General features: G+C 39.9%; 1 long non-coding RNA gene across 1 annotated transcript in view; it reads left to right on the top strand.

The window, feature by feature from the left end:
• Positions 1 to 7,180, top strand: part of LOC128316009 (uncharacterized) — a 28,841-nt gene extending 21,661 nt beyond the window's left edge. The window contains exon 3 of the long non-coding RNA XR_008299327.1: positions 4,705 to 7,180. This is a non-coding gene — a long non-coding RNA (uncharacterized LOC128316009). The remainder of the gene's footprint in view (positions 1 to 4,704) is intronic.
• The last annotated feature ends 638 nt before the right edge of the window (positions 7,181 to 7,818 follow it).

A 7,818-nucleotide genomic window follows, 5' to 3' on the forward strand; every position in this document is an offset into this window, starting at 1 on the left:
GACAGCTAGATCATGGATGTGGCTGGATTTATACATTAAATGTTTGGAACATGCATATTGATTTGTACTTTGGCCCTAGACCTCAGAATTATTAGAGGTGAGCCTGAAACCGGGAGCTTTTGAACATCATTTAAGATGGCACGGGATGACTTTAAAAAAAAAAATCACAGACTCCACATGTTAGTATTAACTTGAAGCTCCTCTTTGACTCAATTCTTTCATGTGTATACATGTATACACATGTAGAGAGCCTCCAAGCCCTGACATACTATGATCAATTTTACTTTATTCTGAATACTAATTCATGAAATAATCATAATGCACATTTATCACTTAAAGAATATTATGTTGCTAAAATCTACATTATAGATATTTTTTAGGGCTTTGGGGAACAACAGTATTTTAAGTTCATTGCCACTTGCTTAGAAAAAAAAATTGCAGTGCAATCAATGGTTTATATCAATATAATTTGTTAATAAAACTTCAATGTAAAACTTCAACATAATATGATATGTACTTAATATATAGAAATGTAACTCCCCAGTACTTCTTTTTCTCCTAAAATCTATTTTCTCTATATTTTTGAAGATTTAGAAATCAAGGACTATGTTAACAGACATTTCCCTGATTTCTGTGTATAAGCCAATATCAACATGGTTTGTATCATGTACTCTAAAATATGAAGTCTTGATAATGGGTTAAATAGTGAAAAACATTTTTGAAGTACAGTTTATTCCATAACTATGTATTAAGTGCCTACAATAATGCCAGACAATGTAAAAGGTAGTAAAAAAAAATAGAGAGAGATTTATACTAGTATTTTTGTAAGAGAGATACACATATAATTAGATAATTCTGCCACAAAATGATGAATGATACAATGTTCCAAGGAAAAATGCTTTGGGAATTTATAGTAAAGGCATGACAAATTCTGCTTGCAGGAATCCAGAAAGATATTCTGTTTGCTGTCAATGCACTTAGATGTCAGGGATAAATAGCAGTTTTCAAGGCTAGGGAAAGAGGAAAAATATTGCAGAAGTTCTACAGAACTGTAGTTCTACAACTATAGCTAAGAAGAGCTTATCAGAGAAACTGAGCAATTTCATTTGTGTGAACATTGAGCCAGTTAAGTATGGAAACTGTGGGAAGCAGTGGCCAAACATGAAGGGGATGAAAATGCCAAGGTAGGTTGAGATCTAAAGATGAGTCTCTATGGCATGTCACATTGTATGTTATTTTTCCCCATGAGCCCTTAGGATTTAGGAAAACTCTTCATAGAATGGATATTATGCATAAATAGTAATGTAATGTGTACATATATGTGAAAAGTAATCTTTTTAAAAAATTTCTTAATGTTTATATTTGAGAGAGAGAGAGAGAGAGAGAGAGAGAGAGAGAGAGAGAGAGCATGAGCAGAGGGCAGGCGGAGAGAGACAGAGACAATATCTGAAGCAGGCTCCAGGCTCTGAGGTGTCAGGACAGAGCACAACGCGGGGCTAGAACTCATAAGCCGTAACATCATGACCTGAACCAAAGTCAGACTCTCAACCGACTGAGCCATCCAGGTGCCCCGTGAAAAGTAATCTTGACAAAGTGCAGAGCATTGACTACAATGGGGGCAGACCAATTTCAAAGAGATAGTGAGAAGGTTTATGGTTATGTGTAGAGAAGGGCCTCTGAAAGCCTGAATTTAAGCAGTGCCAATGGATTTGCAGGGGGTGGGGAGTATAATATTTAATTCATTCACTCAAAATAATTCATTTAAAGTGAGTCTACTATGGGCTATTCATTGTACTAGGCAATAAGATAGAGTTTTGAATATAACACACAAGTTATGTATTCTGAGATATACTGAAGGTAGAAATTTCAGGTCCTACTAATGGAGAGAGCATGTGTGTATATGGTAGGGGGTAAGAAAGGAAAACAGGAAATAATTGATGAGAAAAAATCAGACTTTTTGTGTGGAACATAGAATTTTTTATTTATTACTTTTTTAATGTTTATCTATATTTGAGAGAGAGAGAGTAAGAAAGTGCAAGCAGAGGAGGGGCAGAGAGAGATGGAGACACAGAATCCGAAACAGGCTCCAGGCTCTGAGCTGTCAGCACAGAGCCCAACGTGGGCTCAAATCCATGAACCGTGAGATTATGACCTGAGCTGAAGTTGGACACTTAACTGACTGAGCCATCCAAGTGCCCTGGAACATAGAATTTTTGGCAATGCACATAGAAAAATGGAGTTTTAGAAGAAGATGAGAATTGCCTGGGTGGCTCAGTTAAGTTTCAACAATTTCTGCTCAGGTCATGATCTCAGGGTTCATGAGATTGAGCCCACCATTGGGCTTTGCTCTCACAGCATGGAGCCTGCTTGGGATTCTCTGTCTCCTCTCTCTATGCCCCTGCCTCACTCCCGAAATAAATAAATAAACTTAAAAAAAAAGAAGATGAAACAGTTGACTTAGGCACATGTTTAATGTATTTGTGTGATACATGTAGAGATGTCATTCTAGAATGAAATGATGAATGCCAGTCTTTGGCCTGAGAAAATGAGAAGAGATCATTTTAGATTTGGGAGTTAGTGGTTTAGAAATTATGTCCTGAATTATAAGAATAGGAGGGAATCACTTTGGGGGAGAAATCATCAAAATCGTAAGAAAATGTAAAAAAAAAAAGTTATAACAGAAGTCTAGGAAAGAGTTTAAGGGATATAAAGTATTCACTCTCAATTTAATTTGTGGAGATGCTGGGGTGCCTGGGTAGCTCAGTCAGTGAAGCCTCTGACTTTGACTCAGGTCATGATCTCACAGTTCATGAGTTCAAACCCCATGTCACTCTCTGTGCTGACAGCTCAGATCCTGGGGCCTGCTTTGGATTCTGTGTCTCCCTCTCTCTCTGGCCCTACCCCACTCACTATCTGTCTCTTTCTCTCTCTCTCTCTCAAAAACAAATAAACATTAAAAAAAAATTTGTGGAGAAGCCAATGAACATTTAGAAAGTTGGAAGAGAAGGGAACAGAGAGACAAAATAAAGGATCAAAGGGGCATTTGTTTTTCTTTTTGTCTTTATTTTTAATAGGAGAATCCAGCTTGTGTTTTAGGTAGAGAAGCCAGAGGAGATTGTAGTTGTTGAAAAGAGAGGGTATAATTAACTGGGCAAGATCTCAGACGGAAGGCTGGAAAGAATAAAGTCCAATGAAAAGGTTATCGGGAGTAGAAAGAAGGAAAATCATCTTTTCCTTGACAAAAGGAAGCATTGGGTATAGATTATCCTAATGTCATTTTATCTAAAATTCAAAGAAACATTACTGAGAGAAAAACAAATTACTTTCTTTTAAAATGCTCATAGGGAGCTGACATCCTATTCCAGACACATAATTAAATTACATTTATAACAATGGACTATAGGCCACGACTGTGCTGAACCTTATATATGGTCTCCCAAATGTAATGATAACTGAGAAATGGTTAGACATATCTGTAAGAACATAAACCTTGTAATGTTGTGAAAACAAAACTAAATTCATGCAAATTTCAGAAGTTTGATATCTAAATAGCCTATGTGAACATTAGCCACTTTATTAATGGCTTCTATATAGATCTATTACCCTTATTTTGCTTTTCTTCCTTTATTGTTTGTTTTACTTTACTGCATGTTTTGTGTTGCCTAAGCTTATTTTTGAAACCAGTCAAATATATAAGTGAATAAAATAATGTGTCAGTATCACAGTTTTGCATTAAATTTATGAATGCACAGTGATTCACTTATCCACTTTAATGAAAATAAAGATTTGGATTTTTCCAACATTATAAATAATTCTGCTAAGAACATTTTGTCCATACATCATGTTTACATAAACATACTTTTGGTATATGTGATATCAACATCACTGCTTTCAAAAGTAGGTATACCACCTGCAGGGAATAAGTATCCCTAATATTCCCAGGGCCGGGGTTATGGTCAGGAGTCAGGAACATCCTTTTGACACTGAAAATTGGGCATTCTCCCCACCTAGAACAAGAAGTTTTATTTCTCCAATGCTAGAGAACATATTGAGCAATGATATCCTAAAAGGTCAAATTCTGCAAACCTCTATCAGTGAATTTCACCTTCGGGCTAGAGTAATCAAACCAATGCTGAGGAGAAATGTCAGCTGGGAACCAGTACCACTCCTGGAAGAGTGATACTTGTTAAACAAAGTAAGCTGCCTGGGGAGCATAAGGAAACAGGAGAAACTAAGAACTGCATGGAGTGGATATTGTGCACCCTGTGCGCAGTGCTTTTAACATCCTGGGATAGCCAGTAGAAAAACCAGATGGCTCATGGGAGATGACTGTGGGCTACTGATAGCTGAACAAGGTAGTGCCTCCCATTGATGCAACTGTGCCCAACACTGCCACCATCGTAGATCCCTTGGCCATGGTCTTAGGAGCGTATTGTGCTGAACTGGACTTAGCAAAAGGTTTGCTGATGTTGTTGTTGTTGTTGTTTTCCAGTATACCCTTGGCCACTGAGTCATAAGATCAATTTTCCTTCAAGTGGAAGGGACAACAATGTACCTTTCAAGTGCTTCCAAGGCTACCTACACAGCTCTGTGATTTATCATGGGATGGTAGCCCAAGAACTGTTCTCCTTCCCCACATCAATAAAATGGGCCCCTTACACTGACAATCTCATGTGGACATGTGAAACCTTGTCTCTACTACAGGACACTGTGCAGACTTTGCTGGAATATCTGTGAGGGACGGGATGAGAGGAAAATGCAGACAATTCAAGGCCCAGGCACTGCCAAGTTTTGTGGAGTCATATGGTCAGGTAAGACCTGCATTGTCCCTGAGACTGTTATCACCAAGGTGCAGCCTATCCAACTCCTAAGAATGTGAAAGAGGAGCCAGCTCTTGTAGAGATTTTGAGGATTTGGAAGACTTTTATTCACCACTTGGCACAGTGCCTCTGTCCCTTATACCACCTGGTAAAGAAAGGACATGTAGAGGACCAGAGCAACAAGCTGCCTTCAGGAAGGCAAAAATGTTAGTGAAGCAGATGAAAGCTCTGGGCAGCTCCCAATCAGGGCTATCATTTGAGTTAGATGTATTTGTGACTCTGGAAGGTATGGGTTGGGCACTGTGGCTGAGACAACAAAAGGAGAGAGTAGTACCCTTAGGATTTTGGTCCCATCTCTAGAAGGGAGCAGAAACTCAACATACCCCCATAGAACGACAGCTCCTCCCAGTATACGTTGTGCTTCTTCAGGTAGAGGTAGAGCCTTTCACAAAGGAACAGCATATCATGGTAAGAACTTATCTTGCTAATAAAGGGGTGGATTGAGACTGTGTTCCATTGATCTACCTTTGCCAGGGCTCAAAACTCCCACTTTGACTAAATAGCAAGCCTATTTGTACCTGAGAAGTTCCTTGTCCACCAACCGTCTCTAGAAATATGGACATTACTAAGCCCTGTAGAGTATGTTGATCCTTCAAATGCCCTCACCCCTATCCCTGTGGTGGCCTTTGTGGCCTGTAGAGAGGGAATGGGGAAAATTCCTGCTGTTGCCTGGTATACAGATGGGTCTAGTCAGGGCAACCAACCTACTTGGATTGTAGTCGCTATTGAGCCCAATAATGACACCTTTGGATGGAAACAGGAATGAACTGTAGTAGCCAGTGGGCTGAACTCAAGAGTGGCTTGGATGGTGATCCCTCATAACCTTTTACACTGAGAGTTGGGCTGTTCTAAAGCTGAGAATAATGGGGAGCTGAGGTGTGGATGATCATGAATAAGCCCTTGTGGGGTCAGAATATGTGGAAGAATATTTGGGTTCACCTGCAAGAGGCTGGAGCTGTCCTCACTGTCTTCCACATCCTGGCTTATAAAGTGCTCACACTCCCTGGAAATCGGGAAGCTGATGCCCTAGGTCAGGTACCAGTCCTAACAACTTGACATTTCAGTAGATATAGCAGATTGGGTGCACAGAAAGAACAACCACTGTAGTGCCTGAAAGGGAAGGCATGTTGCCAAGGAAGCTAGATTGCCCTTAAAATATAGTGACTTGGTTAATGCAGTAATAATATGATCCATGTGTTCTAAACAATGCCCAAGGTAACTGCCAAAGGAGTCTGAGGTCATCCACAGGAGTTCCCAACTGATGAGGGATTGGCATATTGATTATATTGGTCCCCTCCTTCCTAGTGAGGGTTCTAAATATGCCTTGATTTGTGTGGACACATGTCTGACCTAACCCAAGTTTCTCCTATTGCCCCACAAATCAGGCTGCCACCATTAGGGAATTAGAGAAGCATACTACTAATTACAGATAACTTTGTTGAATAGACAGTGATGGGGATCACATTTCAAAGGTAATGAACATGAGTGGGCAAAACAAACAAAACAAATCAAAAACCATGACACTGAATGGAGGTTCCATCTCCCCGATAGCACACAAGCAGGAGGATTTATAGAAAGGAAGAATGAAATATTAAAGCATCAGATTAGATTACTAACAAGTAAAACCACCTTGGCTTGGCCAACTATTTATTTATTTACACTAATGTTATATCATCTTTACTAGATCACAAGGACACAAATGGATCCTCTGAATGATTTGACCCCAGCCCATGGGACTTAATAATCAGTGATTTGGGTCATGGAGCTCTTGGTGGAAAACAAAATTGTTACTGATTTGGGGGATCACGATCTTAATCTGTATTTTCTCTTGCATGTGCTAATATTGTTGCTCCATTATCTGCCTACCCTGCAGCTGGATAGCTGCCAAGTGAACTTCTCATGCTACCAAGTCTCCCAAGCACCCAGGGTACATGGGCCAAGGTGGAGAGACGTGTTAGATTGCAAGAGCTGGTCAGGAAGGGTGGAGTGTTGGAGGGAGTCATCCAGAGGATGTGATGGCTGGTTGACACTGAGTTGGACCCAGTTATCAGAGGCTCCTTATTCCCTCTCCTATTCTTAAAATGTATGTTCTACACTCTTCCCACACTCGGAGATACTTCAGGCCTCCGCCTTGAGAGAGTACTGTGGTATTGAGACCATCTGGACTACATACATGTGCCTGAACCCTGTTATGGCCTCTAATCTCCTAGGATTCTGGCAGGGGGATGCACAGATCTATTCCTCTTACCACCACCCAAAACAAGTCTGGTTTGTAAATTCCCTTAGTCAACATGAAGTTAACAGACTTTTTTTTTTCATGTTTATTTATTTTTGAGGGAGAGGGGCGGAGAGGGGCAGAGAGAGAGGGGGACAGAGTATCTGAAGCAGACTCTATGCTGACAGCAGAGAGCCCGATGTGGGGCTCAAAATCACAAATGGTGAGATTGTGACCTGAGCCCAATCTGGATGCTTAACCGACTGACCCACCCAGGTGCCCCCAAATGAACAAACCTTTTTAAAATTTTTAAAAAGAAAGGAAAAGAGTTTTATTTGAGGCCAAGTTAGGACACCTGCTAGGATACACAATATTCACAGAGAAGAGAGTGCTCTGGAAAGGAACATTTGGTACCGGGTCATGTATGTTTTTTACATAAAGAGTTACAAATCATCATGATGAAGGACATTCCAGAAAGTTATAGACTTTATCTTATGTTTTAATATGTGAAAGCCTTATGACTTTAATCTTGTGGGGACCAGGGAAGTTTCTTTCCTTTTCTTATCTTGTGTTCAGAATACTCCTTTTTCATTTTTTTTTAATTTATTTTTAAAAAGCAGACATTCAATATGTGCTCGGGGCAGAAATACAGCCTGTGCTTTTGGATTTTGCTGAGTCATTTTGACCTTGATAAATGTTAAAGTATAGCTTCCCTGGGAGCCC

The sequence above is a fragment of the Acinonyx jubatus genome, chromosome B3, assembly GCF_027475565.1.
Source record: "Acinonyx jubatus isolate Ajub_Pintada_27869175 chromosome B3, VMU_Ajub_asm_v1.0, whole genome shotgun sequence".
NCBI lineage: Eukaryota > Metazoa > Chordata > Mammalia > Carnivora > Felidae > Acinonyx > Acinonyx jubatus.